This window comes from Pinus tabuliformis, chromosome 7, assembly GCF_031772625.1.
Source record: "Pinus tabuliformis cultivar Carrire ecotype Pingquan chromosome 7, CPIR1, whole genome shotgun sequence".
In the NCBI taxonomy this organism is placed as follows: domain Eukaryota; kingdom Viridiplantae; phylum Streptophyta; class Pinopsida; order Pinales; family Pinaceae; genus Pinus; species Pinus tabuliformis.
This window is the reverse complement of record NC_142293.1, coordinates 313,628,010-313,645,751: the sequence shown is the minus strand read 5'-3', so window position 1 is coordinate 313,645,751 and position 17,742 is coordinate 313,628,010. Positions and strand designations below refer to the sequence as shown.

General features: G+C 36.8%; 1 pseudogene; it reads left to right on the top strand.

The window, feature by feature from the left end:
- Nucleotides 1–17,742, top strand: part of LOC149247168 (importin subunit alpha-1a-like) — a 70,160-nt pseudogene continuing 52,418 nt past the window's right edge.

Below are 17,742 nucleotides of genomic sequence, written 5' to 3'. Positions count from 1 at the left end.
ATGGCAGATTTTTGGGTTGCCGTCACTACGCCACCGCATCCCCGCTTTAGTGATCGAAGGATAACAGCAGCAAGGCTTGTGCAAGTCAAACCACTTGAAGGTTATTGTACAAGACAACAACAAGGTTTGTGTTTTATTATGCAGGCTTGTATAGGACAGAGCCGATGTTATTTAGTTTTATTGTGTAGGCTTATACAGGTCGGAGCCGATGTTATTCAATGCAGGCTTGTGTTGAATTTATTCTTGATTTACAGGGTTATTGTTATTGTATGGTGTGCCCGGGAAGAATTATTATTGTTCATTTAACCTGTGGATGTCCAATATCCATTCCTCCGTTACACCAAGCTCTATTATTCAACAGTTTAGCTTCAGTATCTCGTTTCCAATTGTTACGATGTTTGTAGTTGTTGTAGTGTTCTCTCTGGTAAGTGCTCGATTGTATAAGTACTTGAATTCAAATTCATTGTTTGCATTTTGCTATATATTTATGTTATGTATCGTATATGTTGTGTTTTTTGGAATTATGCTTGGTTTGAGCCTAGATTTGCCGGTTTGTTGCAGCTTTATTCGAGTTAGGTTTTGGATATTTCAGCTCGTTGGAACTTTGTGTGAATTGGGTTTTGATTATTTGGTGAGATGTGTCATTTTAGTAATGTTTCCATGATTTTCTTTGGCTCAAGGGTCAGAGGAACGCTTTTCCTTGGTTCTGCGGGGTTCTGAGGGTGGAGGAACACTCTTTGTCGGTTCTGAGGTTAGTCGTTTTGTGTGCGCATTTGGTGGAGGAACACTCTTCGTCGGATCTGAGGTTAGTCGTTTTGTGTGCACTTTTGGTCAATAGGTTATGTATTTTTACAAGTCCTTCCTGAATCTTCGAAGGGGCTTGACCCTTCTCATTCTTGAAGCCATGTAAATTATTTCCTTATTCCTATTTGTTTATAGTGATAACAGTAATTTCATTTTCAATTTCTTTGTCGAGTGATGGGGACTCTTCGACGTCATGTAGGGAAGTTTTCTTCTATAGTATGGGTGTAACAGCCCTGGTGAAAAGTTCATGTAATAAAAGTTAATAAAGGTAAAATAAAACCGCGGGCAAGGGACACTTATTCCAAGCTGACTGTTGGGCAAATATATCCTAGTGGACATCACTGGATGTATGTTTTGGCTAAGGAAAATTGGCAAAGGCATTAAAATACAAAAAGGCATTTTTGGCACATTTATTTATGAAAATAAAGGAAATTAGGAGAAAAGGGCGGTGAAAGGTCACAGGTTGCATGTGAGGAGGAAAATGAAGGAAAATAGTGGAAATTAAAGAAAATAGAGGCCTCATTGATAAAAAACGCTTTTGAGGATCAGTTGGCAGGCTTGGTCAATGTAACCATTTGTCAGTTCAAGTTTGGAGCTCTCTCATTATTCTCTCTCTCTCACTCTTGTTCACTTAGAGTTTTCTTGGAGCACTCTAGCTTTGGATCAAGGAAGGAAAATCAAGCAAAGGGGAATGAAGGAAATAAAGGATCAAGGAAAGGAAAGCGGGATCAAGCACCTTCAGCATGAATACTTGCAGGTAACCCTTTGCATGTGTGATTTCCTAATTGTTTTGGACATGCATGGCTTTGCATGTTGGTGTATGGTTCTCTTGTTGTCGGTGGCATGGTTTTGCCAGGTTATGATAATGGTTTTCAGCCTAGCCTTTCCTTTTTCTGGATGTCATGGTATGTTGGGATGTTTATCTCGGTTTTGAGCTTTGGTTTGTCGGATGGATTTCAAAATCCGAGGCGGAGGTGGTCTCAAGGTTCATTCCCAAAGGCCTAGGAATCCCTTGACCGGTTTTGGCGGACATGGTAAAGCCTGAGGGAGAAGTCTCGGTTTAGGGCCTATTGATCCGGGTTTTGATTGCAGTAAAGCCTGAGAGACTAGTCTCGGTTTAGGGTAGTGATCAGGGGTTGGATTGTGGTAAAGCTTAAGAGACAAGGAGACGGAAAATTCCTCAAGGATAGTGATGGATTCCGGATGGCATTCCAAGTTCAGTTTTGTTCAGTTGTGATTAGAGCACCGGTTTTGGTGTGATCATGGTTTGATGAGGGTGGAGGCGATTTAACCTATGGATTCCCTTTGTTGTTTTTGGATTGGTTGTTCTACGAGATCTCACATTCATGCTTGGAATATGACACAAGGGTGACTAGCTGAAAGAGAGATTTGGTTCAGCCATGTCTATGGTCGGGTGGTATGTGGAAGTCCCGAACCTGGTCGGATTTGCCTATGATTAATAAAAGCTAAGTTCTCTTACTTTTGCACTGGTTTATATGTGGATTTAATGGTTGTCATATCTTTGATATTTATATGGTTTTATGTTGGTTATAAGCATGGTTAAATGATTGGTTCATGTCATGGTTATTTCATGTATTTACTTGTAATTGTTAAATGGATGGATGTAAGACCTAATTGATGATATAATAGTTCAATGGAGAAGGAGGTGATCCTTCTTGTTATGCTTCATAAGTTATTTCATTTATTTATGCTTTGTCTTGTATCCTAGACCTGTAGATTGCATTGATGCCAAGTGTTTAACAGAATGTCAGTCCCGGTTTGGGATGCTCAGGCCTAGTCCTGAGGTTGATTTTTGATTAAGCAGCATTGTTATCATGTCTTTGATGGATTCTAAAGGTTTTAGCAAGTTCTGGGCAAAGGCCGAGATTATGGGCTAGAAAAGTGGCTCAATTCTCAGGGTCGTTGGCATAGGTCTGTTGAGAAAAGTCCACAGTCGTTGGCACATAGGCCTATAAGAACAACTTTTGGTTGTTGGTCATTGTCTTTCCTATAGTATGATAGCGACTTTGAGTTAAAAGGCTTAAAACATCAGTGGGACCTAGGGGCAGGAATTTTGAGTGGCTGACATGTCTCCTAGGGGTGTTGTTGATGATGTAGATGGGTTTGTTTGATGTGTTCTATCGATTCCATTTCCTTAAGGTTACCAAGGAGATTGAATCCCTTGTAGTGACCTCTCTCATCACATGTTTGCCCCCACTAATTGGTTGTTTGGGTGGACCAGGGAGGAGGGGGTGTTACAGATTGGTATTAGAGCACGGTTCAACCCTTGGACTGGATGGGCGGTGTGTGTTTGTCATGCATGCATGTCAGTTGCATGTGGGTCTCTTACACTTGCATTCCATGTGCTTGTTGCATCTACTTGATGATTGATTATGGTTGTAGTAATGTTGCCATGGAAAATTTGATATTGATTTTGTGGAATGCATTTGTCATGAGTATATGACTAGTTGTATATGGTTATATGTCACTTACATGTTGATTTTATGTCACCTACTTACATCCTTGTATGTTAGGTTACGCTCTTGTATGTTTTTATTACATGTATTAGCCTTGTAGGTTGATTACAAGTATTGATCGTTTATGCTCGACTACATGTGTTCATGTGTATGTGTAGGTGATTATGCATTGCTTATGCATGTTGATGGTTGCATGTGGCAATGTGTACAATGGAGTAATGGTTGTTATCATGCATGAGGTCATGGTTTGAGAAGTTGATATGGTCATGCATTGATGACTAGACTCTAGCTAGAAAGATGTGTATATGGTTTTGTACTTGGGTGTTATATGTCTATATGCAATCATTATACATGCATGGTCTTGGTTATAGTTATGCATGAAATGTAGGTCAAACATGCCTTGTGAAGTCATGGTATGCAATTTAGGTCATCATGATGCTATTGGTTGTTATGATGCTAATGTGTTGGCTGAGATAGAGCAGGAGATGTAGATCATCATAATGAGGTTGTAGCATTAGGCTTTGGGGTAAGAATAGGTCATCATAACGAGGTTGCAGCATTAGGCTTTGGGGTAAGAACAAATCGTCATACAGGTATTGTATGTTGACATGCATGTATGTAAGTTAAGGATTGTTATGTGCATTAGGGTTATATACATTAGGTTTATGTACATGTATTTTGATGTTATGGTTACATTCATGATAGATGTTAGTTTATTAGTGTAGTTATATGCACATGTGTTAGATAGTCAAGAATGATAGTAACTTGTAGTTGTATGCATTGCTATTGTCGTTTTATATTAGATAACCTGATGATTATGTTATATGTTGTTAATGAGCATGATAGGTTAACTTGTTGTTATATGCTAGTAACTTGATGATTAGGGTTATTATATTAAGATCTTGATGTTATATGTATCATACTAAATTGGATTGGCCTATGCAGATGGTTAGGGTTACGACATTCAGGTATGAGCTGACATATTTGTGATACAGTGTTGTTCTAGTCTAGATTGACTTTGAATATGGGTGAATGATAATTGTGTATGAGTTATGATGTAAACATGCTAGCTAGAGACTATTTGGATATCATGATCTTATTTATGTTTGGGTTAATATATTGTGAAGATATATCGTGCTAATATGGATTGATTGTGTAGACAAGATTGCCTCCCCTGAGATACATTAAGGTATGAAAACTTGTTTATGTTATCTACCTTGTGCTTGATTGTATGATTCTCACATATTTTTGGTGTTTGAGTGTTTGGTGTCTAGTTGATTTATTTAACATGGTATGTTTGCAAGTTGGTTGAATGTTTGATGAATTTCATAATATGAGTATGTGTTCCAATGATCTTGTTTTAAGATGATTGTACTAACACATATGTGTTGAGATAGTTGATATGTACTTGAGTATAGTAGGTGATAGTTGTAGCATTGTGTCTAAGGACTATGAGTTGACTATGGATTATGACATGATTGTTATTCTTGGTAAAGGTTGATTTCAAATTGTTAGATATGATTGTTTTGATCTTTAGAATGTGAGACTAACATTGTGAGTAGTTGGAGGTAAACATGCTTGTTATTAGCGTGACAAGGTAACAATTGATGTGCTTATATAACTAATAGTTGGGTGATGTGACAGTACTAGTAAGCCTCGATTGCAACCAAGTAAAAAGGTAAAAGGAAGGAATTGGATAAGAATTCCTTTGGCTAGGTTTGGAAACCCTAATTCCAAACAAATGAGTTCTTTGCATACAGGAAGTCTTCTTAACCTTGATTATGTTTCACATTATGTGGATATGTGCTAGATTCATGAACATGTACTTGACATGTATATTAACTAGTCTCTAGCTACAGGTGGACCTTTCAAGATAATTGGAGTCCCTTGAGACATGGCACATATGTGATCAGATACAAGGCAATGTGTTTGGCACAACAAGATAAGGTAACTAGTGTATGGTTATGTTTATTTATGCATTGACATTATGTGTTTATGGCAGTATAATGCAGGGAGTTGGATGGCAAGAAAGATTGCCATGAATCTTGAAGAAGGCTTAGGTTGAGTTTTCCTTGGGAACCATGGGGATTGAGTCATGGTGTCTGTTGTTAGTCTTGTGCTTTTGGTCTTTTGTGATTTTTGTGCTTGATTTGTGATTTTGCATGTGTCTAGTGCATAGGTATGCCACTTTGTTGCAGTGTCATGTTGTTATTAGTTTTCATGGTTTTGCTTCTTGTTTGTTTCTTGGCATTTCCTTTTATGTTTTGAGTCTTGGGAGTTGGTTGGGAAAGGAGGAAGTTAATGGAGTTCGAGGAGAGTTGGGTGGCACCCGACAGGTAATGTAAGACACGGATGAAGCTATGTTCATGAGTAAGCGTAATGGAAGGAAAGACTATGATAGTCGGTTAGACTGGTTGGGTCCATTGTGGTAAGTGGATGATGACAGGATAGGTAGGAGAAAGGTAACTAGAAAAGGTAAAGTAAATGGATCTAAGGTGTTGGATGCCTTGGCTATGTTGGGAATTGTTGTCCTCAATGTCATGCATGTTGTGCATGAATAAAGGAAGTTCTTTTGACCTTGAATTTGATATCTGGTAAATATGTTATGATCATGATTATGCTGATGTTTATATATGTATACAGGTAAGTGTGTATGTATGTCATGTTTGACAGGGTCGTCATGGATCATGATTGTTAACGCTAGCATATATATGTATACATGTATGTATGTATGTCATTGTCTGATAGAATGATGATTATTTTATGCTAATGATTATATATGTATGTATCTATGTCACTATCTGACGTGGTCATCGGGAATCGTCCTTGTGGAGGAATGATTGCTTATGTAGGCGAATGGCATGAAGAGGTTCCTAGTCTTATGAGGAATCAATTGAGAAGAATAGTCATGACAAATATACAAGGTCAGTATCATATGGTTATGAGTTGATATTATGTGATTATACCATGTTATTTTACGGACAGGTTATACCAAGGGATACAACAGCGAAATGAAAGCAGTGCGGTTTGCGACATGCTGGGACAAGCATGGATAAGACACTTGAAGCAAGGTTGCTTGGTAAAGACAATGTGGTTTTGGTTGTGTGGTACTATTGTTGTGCACATGTTGCATATGTGATGTTATGTCCTTGTAGTGTTGTGCGGATATTGCATATGTGGTGTTATGTACATATGATGCTATGTACATGTTGGATATGCAGTGCTATGTATAGGTGGTGTTACATGCATGTTGTATATGTGTCACTATGTACATATGGTGTTGTGAGCATGTGGTGTTGTGTACATGTTGTAGAAGTGGCGTTGTGTGCATGTGGTGTTGTGTACATGTCGTACATGTGGCATTGTATACATATGGTGTCGCGTACATGTCGTGCGTGTGGTATTATGTACATGTGGTATCGTGTACACATTGTATAGTGATGCAGTGTATATGTGGCGTTGTGTACACGATTGTGCAAGTGGTGTCATGTACATGTGATGTTGTGCACACGACAAGTGGTACTGTGTACATATGGTACATATGGTGCTGGTTTAGATGCATGTATTGCATGGTGTTGTATGACGTGTGTAGTTGTATGTGTGTGATGCACACTATGTGTATGTGCACATGGTTGAGGAGAAGGCATTGGGTGTTTTTCGGGTGTGGCAACTGATCCGGAGTGCATACGAAATAAAGACAAAGGTAGAAGCTAAGGATTGATTAAAGGATAAGTATCGTCATTTTATTTCAGTTTTATTATGCGTGCGATTTATAACTATGGTACATGAGGATTACATGTGACCTATGATTCTGGTTTATGATGGTTACGTGTGCTTTATGATGGTTATGTGTGCTTTATGATGTTGATCTATGATGGTTGTGTTTTGAGCTAACCAGATGTCATATGTTTATACATGGTGTTTTGATCAAACAATTAGTTTGACTTGTTGTGACAGGAAGCGAAAAGGACTGCAAGTATACCTTATTGACGAACTACCAATGAGGTATGATTTGAGGTTATTTTGATTTTTTTGAATCTAATGGAAATTATGTGCTTGGAACAGGAATGCACGAACATGCCCAGTTAGGTGGTTGAAATATTTTGCAAGAATTGGCAGCAACAACAAAACAAATTGGAACATGCTACAATATGTTGGTAGAGTACTTCAGGAGCGGGGCCATTGTGGGACACAAGTACCCAATAGTGTCCATTGATTTCCATGAGCATGCTATGATCGGTATGATGAGGTAGAGATATGTCTTGGTTTTGTATCTTCCAATGCGAGGAAGCCTTGCCAAGGGATGGATCGCCCGGGTTAGGGGATTCCGGGAACTTGGAAGGTGAGTGACTGCACGGAAGGGGGTTGACCGGATTTCTCGAGGGACTACGTATTAAAGAAGGGAAGGTTGCAGATATATTATTTTTAGTCATGAGCATTGCCAGATGGAATCAGTTGTACATTGGGAGTGTGGCCAGGAACAATGAGCTGGTAACTGTTCATTGAGAGGACAAGTTGCGCAGGATTATAGCGTTGGACATTGGATGCAGCTTTGACTGTGATAGTGGATTCTGGACTTCCTGGGAAGGAGGTGAATCATGGTATTACTTTGAGGGTGGAGGTGTGATCCTTTAGACTCCCTTGTTGATTGATATAGGCATTGTATCCTTTTATTTTCTAGTTTAGCAAATGTGCATATGTGTATATGTGGTTATTGTAAATACTGTAATGAGATGTGTTATAAAGCTCCAATAAGTGGTATGGTTGTTATCTTGTCATGATGTTTTCCTTTGAGAAGGTCTTTCATTGTAAATATTGCAACGAGCTATGTTATAAAGCTCCATGGGCAGTATGTTTGTGTTTCAACGATCTTGGTGAGGTTTAACACCGAGGACGGTGTTCCCCAAGGGGAGGGTTCTGTAACATCCCTGGTGAAAAGTTCATGTAATAAAAGTTAATAAAGGCAAAATAAGACCACGGGCAAGGGAAACTTATTCCAAGCTAAATGTTGGGCAAAGATATCCCAATGGGCATCACTAGATGTGTGTTTTGCCTAAGGAAAATTGGAAAAGGCTAAGGCAAAGTCATTAAAAGGAAAAAATGGATTTCTGACACATTTATTTATGAAAATAAAGGAAATTAGGAGAAAAGGGAGGTGAAACATCAAATGTTACATGTGAGGAGGAAAATGAAGGAAAATAATGGAAATTGAAGAGAATAGAGGCCTCATTAATAAAAAGGCTTTTGGGGATTAGTTGGCAGGTTTGGTTAGTGTAACGTTTTGTCAATTCAAGTTTGGAACTCTCTCATTATCCTCTCTATCTCTCTCACTCTTGGTCACTTAGAGTTTTCTTGGAGCACTCTAGCTTTGGATCAGGGAAGGAAAAGCAAGTAAACTGAAAGGAAGGAAAGCAAGGATCGAAGAAAGGAAAGCCAGATCAAGAAACTTTAGCAGGAATACTTTCAGGTAACCCTTTGCATGTGTGATTTCCTAGCTGGTTTGGACATGCATGGATTTGCATGTTGGTGTATGGTTCTCTTGTTGTTGGTGGCATGGTTTTGTTGGGTTATGACAGTGGTTTTTAGCCTAGCCTTTCCTTTTTTCTGGATGCCATGGTATGTTGGGATGTTTATCTCGGTTTTGAGCTTTGGTTTGTTGGATGGATTTCAAAATCTGGGGCAGAGGTGGTCTCAAGGTTCATTCCCAAAGGCCTAGGAATCCCTTAACTGGTTTTGGCGGGATACACGGTAAAGCCTGAGGGAGAAGTCTTGGTTTAGGGCCTAGTGATCCGGGTTTAGATTATGGTAAAGCCCGAGAGACTGGTCTCGGTTTAGGTCCTAGTGATCCGGGGTTGGATTATGGTAAAGCCTGAGAGACAAGGAGACGAAAAATTCCTCAAGGATAGTGATGGCTTCTGGATGGCATTCCAAGTTTGGCTTGATTGTCATTGGAGCACCGGTTTTGGTGTGATCACGGTTTGATGAGGGTGGAGGTGGTTTAACCTATGGATTCCCTTGGTTGTTTTTGTATTGGTTGTTGTATGAGATTCGACATTCATGCTTAGAATATGGCATGGGGTGACTGGTTGAAAGAGAGATTTGGTTCAACCATGTCTATGGTTGTGTGGTACGTGGAAGTCCCGAACTTGGTCGAAGTTGCCTATGATTAATAAAAGCTAAGTTCTCTTATTTTTGCACTCGTTTATATGTGGATTTAATAGTTGTCATATCTTTGATATTTATATGGTTTTATGCTGGTTATAAGCATGGTTAAATGATTGGTTCATGTCATGGTTATTTCATGTATTTACTTGTAATTGTTAAATGGATAGATGCAAGACCTAATTGATGATATAATAGTTAAATGGAGAAGGAGGTGATCTTTTTGGTTATGTTTCATAAGTTCTTTCAGTCATTTATGATATGTCTTCTATCCTAGACTTGTAGATTGGATTGATGCCAAGTGTTTGACAAAATGTCAATCCCGGTTGGAGATGCTCAGGCCTAGTCCTAAGGTTGGCTTTTTATTTATCAGCATTGTTATCATGTCTTTGATGGATTTTGAAGGTTGTAGAAAGTTCTAGGCAGAGGTTAGATTCTGGGCTACAAAAGTGGCTCAAATCTAGGGGTCGTTGGCACAAATCTGCTGAGAAAAGTCCACTGTCGTTGGCACATAGGCCTATGAGAGTGACTTTGGGTTGCTGGTCATTGTCTTGCCTATAGCATGAGAGCGACTTTGAATTAAAAGGCTTAAAATATCAGTGGGACCTAGGGGCAGGATATCTGAGTGGTTGACATGTCTCCTAGGTGTGTTGTTGCTAATGTGGATGGGTTGGTTTGATGTTTTCTGTCGATTCCATTTCCTTAAGGTTACCAAGGAGATTGAATCCCTTATAGTGACCTCTCCCATCACATGTTTTCCCCGCCTGTTTGGTTTTTTGGGTGGACCTAGGAGGAAGGGGTGATAGAACATGGCCTTCTCCTAGTCATCTTGGTGAAGTTTTTCCACCGACTCCCCCCAATCCCCTCCAAATGGCAAGACAATCTACGGTTTCTTCTAGTGAGTCTATTGAAGTTCTACCAGCCTCACCACCACTCCCTCCTCAAATGGTATAGAAACCACCAGAGGCTCCTCGTGGTTCTAACTAAATGACCTGGACAAGGTCGAGCTGGTAGACCTCTTAAGTTAGTATGCAATCATTTAAGAGTAGGGTTTTCAAATATTGAGTTGATCATTAGTGTCATGTAGTTTCCAGAGTTATTTTGTCTCTTCCTTTAAAGATTGGGAGGATAAGGTTCCCTATTAGTTCTTTGCCTTTGAGAGTCCGTAGATATCGAGAAGTTTATCATCATGCTCTTGATTGCACAAAAGAGATTAATGCTCATGGTTGTAATTTTTAATGTCTCACTCTTTGCTGGCCATTGGTTTTACGTGGGATTGATTTGTTATATGGACGCTTCAAAATTTCAGATTGTTACCTTAGTTTCTTCCCATTACAGTATTTGCAATGTGTTTTCTTTGATATTATAAATCATATTGTGATTTACTATGTGATTGTTATGTTAAAAAAAACTTGGGTGCTGATTTTCCAAATTTTGTATCTTAGGAGCTTAAGGGTTAAGGCCCCATTAGGTGTGGGATGAATGAATATTTTTGTGGTTTTTTTTTTTTTTGTTTTTGTTTTTGTTTTTTTTGTTTTTTGTTTTTGTTTTTTTTTGGTTTTGTTTTTTGTTTTGTTTTTTTGTTTTGTTTTGTTTTGTTTTTTTGTTTTTTTTTTTTTTTTTGTGCTATCCAGTTTACTATGTTGATGGTTTGCAAAGGCAAACCAACAAGAAACTGGGTTTTACTATTACAATAACGCTCTATTATTTGTTGCAGGGAGTTTTACATATTACAATCATAGTCATGCTAAGAGAAGGCAAGATGACAAAAATTAAATCTTCTAGTTCTAAATATCCAATTTAGATGCCTGCAATTAAGGCAAGTTATTGAATAAATTACGAGTAGCACGATAACTATTGTACCCTATTGCTAGTAGCAGATCAACTGCTACATTTATCCCAAGCTACTTTTCAACTGTTTCCACAAAACCACGAGAAATTTTTTTTTATACAAAGATGTTAGCACTAGCATGTCCTTGTCCATAATAAGACTTGTTTTACAATAGATACTTTGTTTTCCATTATTCAAATTTAACATTGATTCTTTCCCTAGTATTGACAATCTATTTCTTGGGAATTATCAAGACCATCTAGACCTACAACAAGGTCTATAGGGCCTGCAACATTGAACTCTTCTTCCTCCACTACAAGGTTGACAGGTCCCCACTAGCCAACTTGATTGTCTATGTTGGTCACCTTGAAAAGTGAGGGGTTCCATGTTCCAAGCTCATGTCTTTTGTGTTGTGCTCTTGTTATTGGTTCTAGGTTGTTTTACATGTTTTTAGGTGGGCTCCCTGGATTATTGTTTGGCTTCTCATCTATAGTTATAAGGAGATTGCATTGAGAGATGACTTTAAAAACTTATTGTTGCGATGTTTGGAGCTTTGAAGTGTATTTTGGGCTTTCTACTAGTTCAAGTTGACAAGGAGGAATTGGTACATATTTTTTTCTTGATTCAATTAAGAAAAGCAAGGAGGCCTTGATTTGGTTGTTTCGAGTAAAGTGTTTTGTGGCTAGAAAAAAAAATGACGCTTTTAGAAGCGTTGAGACAACATATGTTTCCTCTTGACTTGCTTAAGATTTGCAAGAGTTGTGTTGTTGCAACTTTCTTGTGATTTGAGAGACAGTTGTTTTCGTGCCCATTGCTCCTTTGTTTCTTTATTGCACTAAGTTGAGGTGACATTCATGTGTGGATTCCCAACAGTGGATGGCTAGTTCATCCCTTGGCAGTCTATTTCAGAGATATGCATAATTGAAAAAAATATTCAGGTGAAAAATGGATTTTATATATTAGTTTTGTCATTTGGTTATGCAAGAAATGAGTCTCATAACAATACCTTTTTTGTTCAATATATTGTATTTCAGGGAAAACTTGATAAATAGATTATAATGCTTGTGTTCTTTTCATGCATGTAGTTACCACTGCATTGTTGTCAAAGTTGTTATAGTTTGAATCACTGTTGTGTCAAAGGACATGCTTAAGTTTTAATCAGTTCTTGAGGTTCTTTCAGTGATTTAAGAGCTGATTTTCTTTTGGCAAGTAGAGACTGAAAAATTATATTATTTGGAAAAGAGAAAGAATCACAATCGTTGAGGTACAAACATTGGGTTGTAATGATGTGCAAGGATCTGACACAACCTTAAGATCCTAGCTATCTATGAGATACAATTGATGAACCAAAGAGAAATTTTGAACAAACTACAACAACAAGCATCCAATAAAAATGAAAATAAAAAGGATACCACTTACTAATGAGAAATAGAAGCATATGAGAAATTAGAAATAGTAGTACAACAATGCAAGATCTCATTGACTAAACAAGCTCTTGGATACAAGTAGATTTGTCGCATGCTTGTGTTAAAGCTCACTGAGAAGTAATTTTTATGATCAATAGAGAAATTTCCACATAGAAACATTTTAGAATAGTGTTCATTGTGTTGAGAAAGGATATAGCTCATTGTGCACGATTGTTGACCCAATTGTTTAACATGTGCAATGCCACTTACCTTTTGATAGCAAAAGTGAGGCCAAAGAAACCAATGAAACTTGTTGTTGGACAAGATGTCCATGCTAAAATTAGTTGTGTAAGCCAATTTTTTCACTTTGTACATGTTTTGAAACAAAGAGGGTTATTTCTGCAAAAGAATGTAGAGGATATACTATTGATGATTTGAGGAGGATTGTCCATTCTTATACTAGCCATCCAACTAGAAACATTGATGTACGTGAAGTAATACACTAGGGTACTAATTGGCATGCAAGATAACATTGGTTTTAGTATTCCCATGTATTGAGAATCACTTTTTGAACTCAGAGTTGAGACATGTATATTTGCATAGGCTTCGTTTGCTTGAAGATACATTGTATAAATGCTTGAAATTCAAAAGTGAAAGGACTAGAAGTTGTATGGATAGAGAAAGGTCATCAAGTAAAAAAGTACTTCAGAGGAAGAATGTATTTATAATCTGTAAAGTAAAAGCAAGGTGAAGAATAAAGTCATTAAGCATGGGAGCTTGTCCATTGTTAAAAGCAACCCTTGTTGACAATTTGAGGTAGCATTGAGAGACAACCAAGATGTGCTACCATCATGTAAGGAAAACTCATTTAAAAAAATTGCAGAATGCTAAATCTATGAAATCAGAGTTATGTAAACCAATGTTTTCACTTTGTACATGTTTTGAAACAAAGAGGGTTATTGTTGCAAAAGAATGTGGAGCATATTATAATATTCATGATTTGAGGAGGATTGTTCATTCTTATACTATCCATCCAACAAGAAACATTGATGTACATGAAATAATACACTAGGGTACTATTTGGCATGGAAGATAACATTGGTTTTAAGATTCCCAGGTATTGAGAATAACTTTTTTGAACTCAGAGTTGAGACAAGTATATTTGCATAGGCTTCGTTTTCTTGAAGATACATTGTATAAATGGTTGAAATTAAAAGTGAAAGGACTAGAAGTTGTATGGATAGGGAAAGATCATCTAGTAAAAAAGTACTTTAGCAGAAAAACGTATTTATAATCTGTAAAGAAAAAGCAAGGTGAATAATAGAGTCATTAAGCATGAGATTTTGTCCATTGTTAAAATCACCCTTGCTAACAATTCAAGGCAACATTAAGAGACAACCAAGATGTGCTACCATCATGTAAGGAAAACTCTTTTAAAGAAATTGCAGAATGCTACATCTATGAAATTAGGCTAAATTATGGTCTAGAAAACAAATTTTACACTCAAACCAATAATGTAAATGCAATTTTATGCAATAAATTAATTGCTGCAAATTACAATTAGTATAACACAGAAAATTAAAAACAATTTCCATAACTTAGAATTTTGATTTTCCTATTTAAGGTGCAAAAAATTTAAAAGTCCTAGCTTTGATACAATGCTGAAAAATAAACTTTTTGATCTAAATTGATGATGAAGTTCCATGAAATAACAATCAGAAAATCAAGCCATAAATAACGATTGTCTTCTTAGCCTACTAGTTCAATGCTTATTTGAATACTAGGAGTTATAGAACTGAGAGCTCCAAGTTTGGCCTGGGTGGCAGAAGGTGGTCTCTCAAGCATTGTTGTTCTTAAATTTGGAGGTGTATCAAGAGAAAATCTAAGTAACAATGGAGACTGAGATAGTTGAGGTTTTACTAAGGGTGGGTTTCCTCGTGAGGCTAGTGGATTACTAAGGGCCAATTTTGTTGGTAAAAGAAGAGTGGACAGGAGGACAATAACTGCACTAGCTAAGGCTTGGAGTAAATGGTCATCTTGTAGATGTGGATGATCTGAACAATGATTTTAATGATCGTAATGCAGGCCTTGATACAGGCATTGTAGACCTACCTATAGGTGTTGAAGAGCTAGATGAAGCTACAGTGGTTGACCTTATAGTGGGGGCAAAAGACTTTAATGTTATAGGCCCTATAGACCTTGATGTAGGTGTAAATAACCTTGATAATGCCTAAGAAATGAGATGTCAATATTAGGGAAACAATCAGGATAAAATTTGAATAATAGAAAATAGAGTACTTGTTAAACAACAACTCCTATTATGGCCAACAATAAACCTATGCCAATATTTTTGTATAAATAAATGTTTTGTCTTGATTTTATGAAAATAGTTGAAAAGTAAGTCGAGATAAATGCAGTAGTTGGCCTGCTCTATAAATTTCAATCTTTGTCATCTTGTCTTCTCTTAGTATGAATGCAATTGCAATATGTAAAACTCCTTGCAATAAGTAATGGAATAGTTATTGTAGCAGCAAGATCCAATTTCAATACTCATTCTCTCCTCCTTAGGATGGTAGTCCATTCAAGTCCTCTAGAATGCCAAGATACAAGCTTCAATGTCACAAAATTCTTTCCTCTTAAATTGACAGGAAAATAACTTTTGTGTCTAAGATTATTTTATGCATTTGAATCTATGGTACCAAGAGCCCATGCCCATGTGCAAATGATATGAACCAAGCATAATACAATTTTTGTTACTTAAGGCTTGCCATTTTGATTTCTTGGTTGAGATTGTGGTCCAGCCTTAGATATGTGCAAATTTATCACAACAAAAACAAGGTTCAATTTACAACGCATTTTGTATGGCTATACCTAAGAATCTCCATAATAATGTGTCCCAGGAAATTAACCCACTACAACTTAAAAAATGCAGAGTTTCTGTTAAAAAAAATGTGTTGAAGGCCTAGATGAAGTTGCAGCTATTGACCTTGTCATGCAAGCAACACACTTTAAAATTGCAATACCTGTGGACCTTGTTGTAGGTGTAGATGACTTTGAAAATACCATGAAATGAGTGTCAATATTAGAAAAAGAATTAGTGTTAAATTTGAATAATGCAAAATAGAGTATCTATTGTGCAACAAGTCTTGTTATAACCAAGCACAAACCAGTCTTGAGATCTTCGTGTAAGTGAATGGTTTCTCATGGTTTTACGAAAATAGTTGAAAAGTAAGTTAGGATAAATGTAACAGATCCCCTGCTACTAACAATAGGGTGCAATAGTTGTCCTACTATTGGTTAAATTATTCAACAACTTCTCTTAATCATATGCATCTAAATTGTGTATTTAGATCTAGAAAATATGATCTATGTCATCTTGCCTTCTCTTAGTGTAATTGCAATTTTAGTATATAAAACCCCCTTCCAGTAAGTATTGGAGTGCTTACTGTAGCAACAAGAGCCAGTTTCAATACTCATCCTCTCCTCCTTAAAATGGCGGTCAACTCAAGTCCTCTGGAGTGGAAAGATGCAAGTTCCAATGGAGCACACAATTCTTTCGCCTTATATTGACAAGAAGATACCTTTTTGTGTATGACACTATATTCTATGAGTTTGAATCTATGGCACTAGGAAGCCATGACTATGTGCACATTATAGGGCCCAAGCCCACTACCATTTTCTCCTTAAGACTTGCAATTTTGATTTATTGGTTGCCATGTGGTCCAACGTTGGATCTGTGGAAGTTTATCACAACAGAACAAGGTTCAATTCACAATGTACATTATAAGACCCAAATGCACTCCCATTTTCTCCTTAAGTTTTTCCTATAGATTTCCTCCTTTAAAGAAACATTTTTTGGACAATGGAGTTTTAAATTCCTCCTCCAATACAATGCACATTATAACACCCAAACACACTCCCATTTTCTCCTTAAGGCTTTCCTATAGATTTCCTCCTTTAAAGAAACATTTTTTGAACAAGGGAGTTTTAAATTCCTCCTCCAATTCAACAATAAGGTCAACCTTGTTCTTAAATTCATTTGCAAGATTGTGGAATAAAGGTTTCTATGAATCTCTTAGGACAACAACTTTCTAAAATTTCTTAGCCATAGTATCAATATTCAATTGATTCTTCAACTCTTCATTCTTTGTCTATAAGAAAACAATGACAAACTAAAAGATAATGGTCTTCTTATGAGACTGATCAATAGCCTTATTTCTAGGGAAGTCAAGTCTTTGCTCTTTGTCTAGAAGAAAGTAATGACAAACTACAAGGTAATTGTCTTCTTCTGATATTTATCAATATGCTTCTTTCCATATATATATATATCAATTGTTTAACAGGTGTGAAGCACCTTGAACACATTGGTAGCCTTAGAATATGGTTTAATGCCACTGCCCAGCCTGTGACAATCTGCTAATGTTATCATTATTTGTTGTCCTTTGCTACAAGAGTGAGAGCTCAATGAACCTACACCAGGGTTGAATTAATTTTCCCAAGATTGTATTCTCCCTACTGCTTGAAAAGTTTTGATTACATGAAGAAAGAGATCATAGCCTAGTTTAGGGTGGGCCTTTACAATGATTGTTTTCATCACTTTACTTTTTCACATCAATACTTGAATAGTAAATAAAACAAATCTAGTTACATATATCATAAAGTTAAATACAAATATTATATTGATGTGCAAAATTTTCTAGACACAATTGTCAAATTTTAATGCATAATTGACTTTCATTTTGCTTTGAAACCATGATACGATGCATTTATATGTTTAATTTCCTTCCAAAAATTGATTCAGCGATCACGAGATACTAAAAATTTGAAAATTTGAGGCTAATAGTTGCATCGTTCTTTGCTTTATGATGCAATAAAAACAAGCTTATGTATTAGTTTGAGTGTAATATGTTACCAAGCAATTCTATGGAATTGTAAATAATTTGAAAATATAGTATGATGTGACCCAAGCACCAATATCGCTATATCAATACATAAAACAAGAATAGGCTAATAGTTGCATGGTGGATCATGAGAAAGAGTTGAATAAAAGCATCAATAGAGG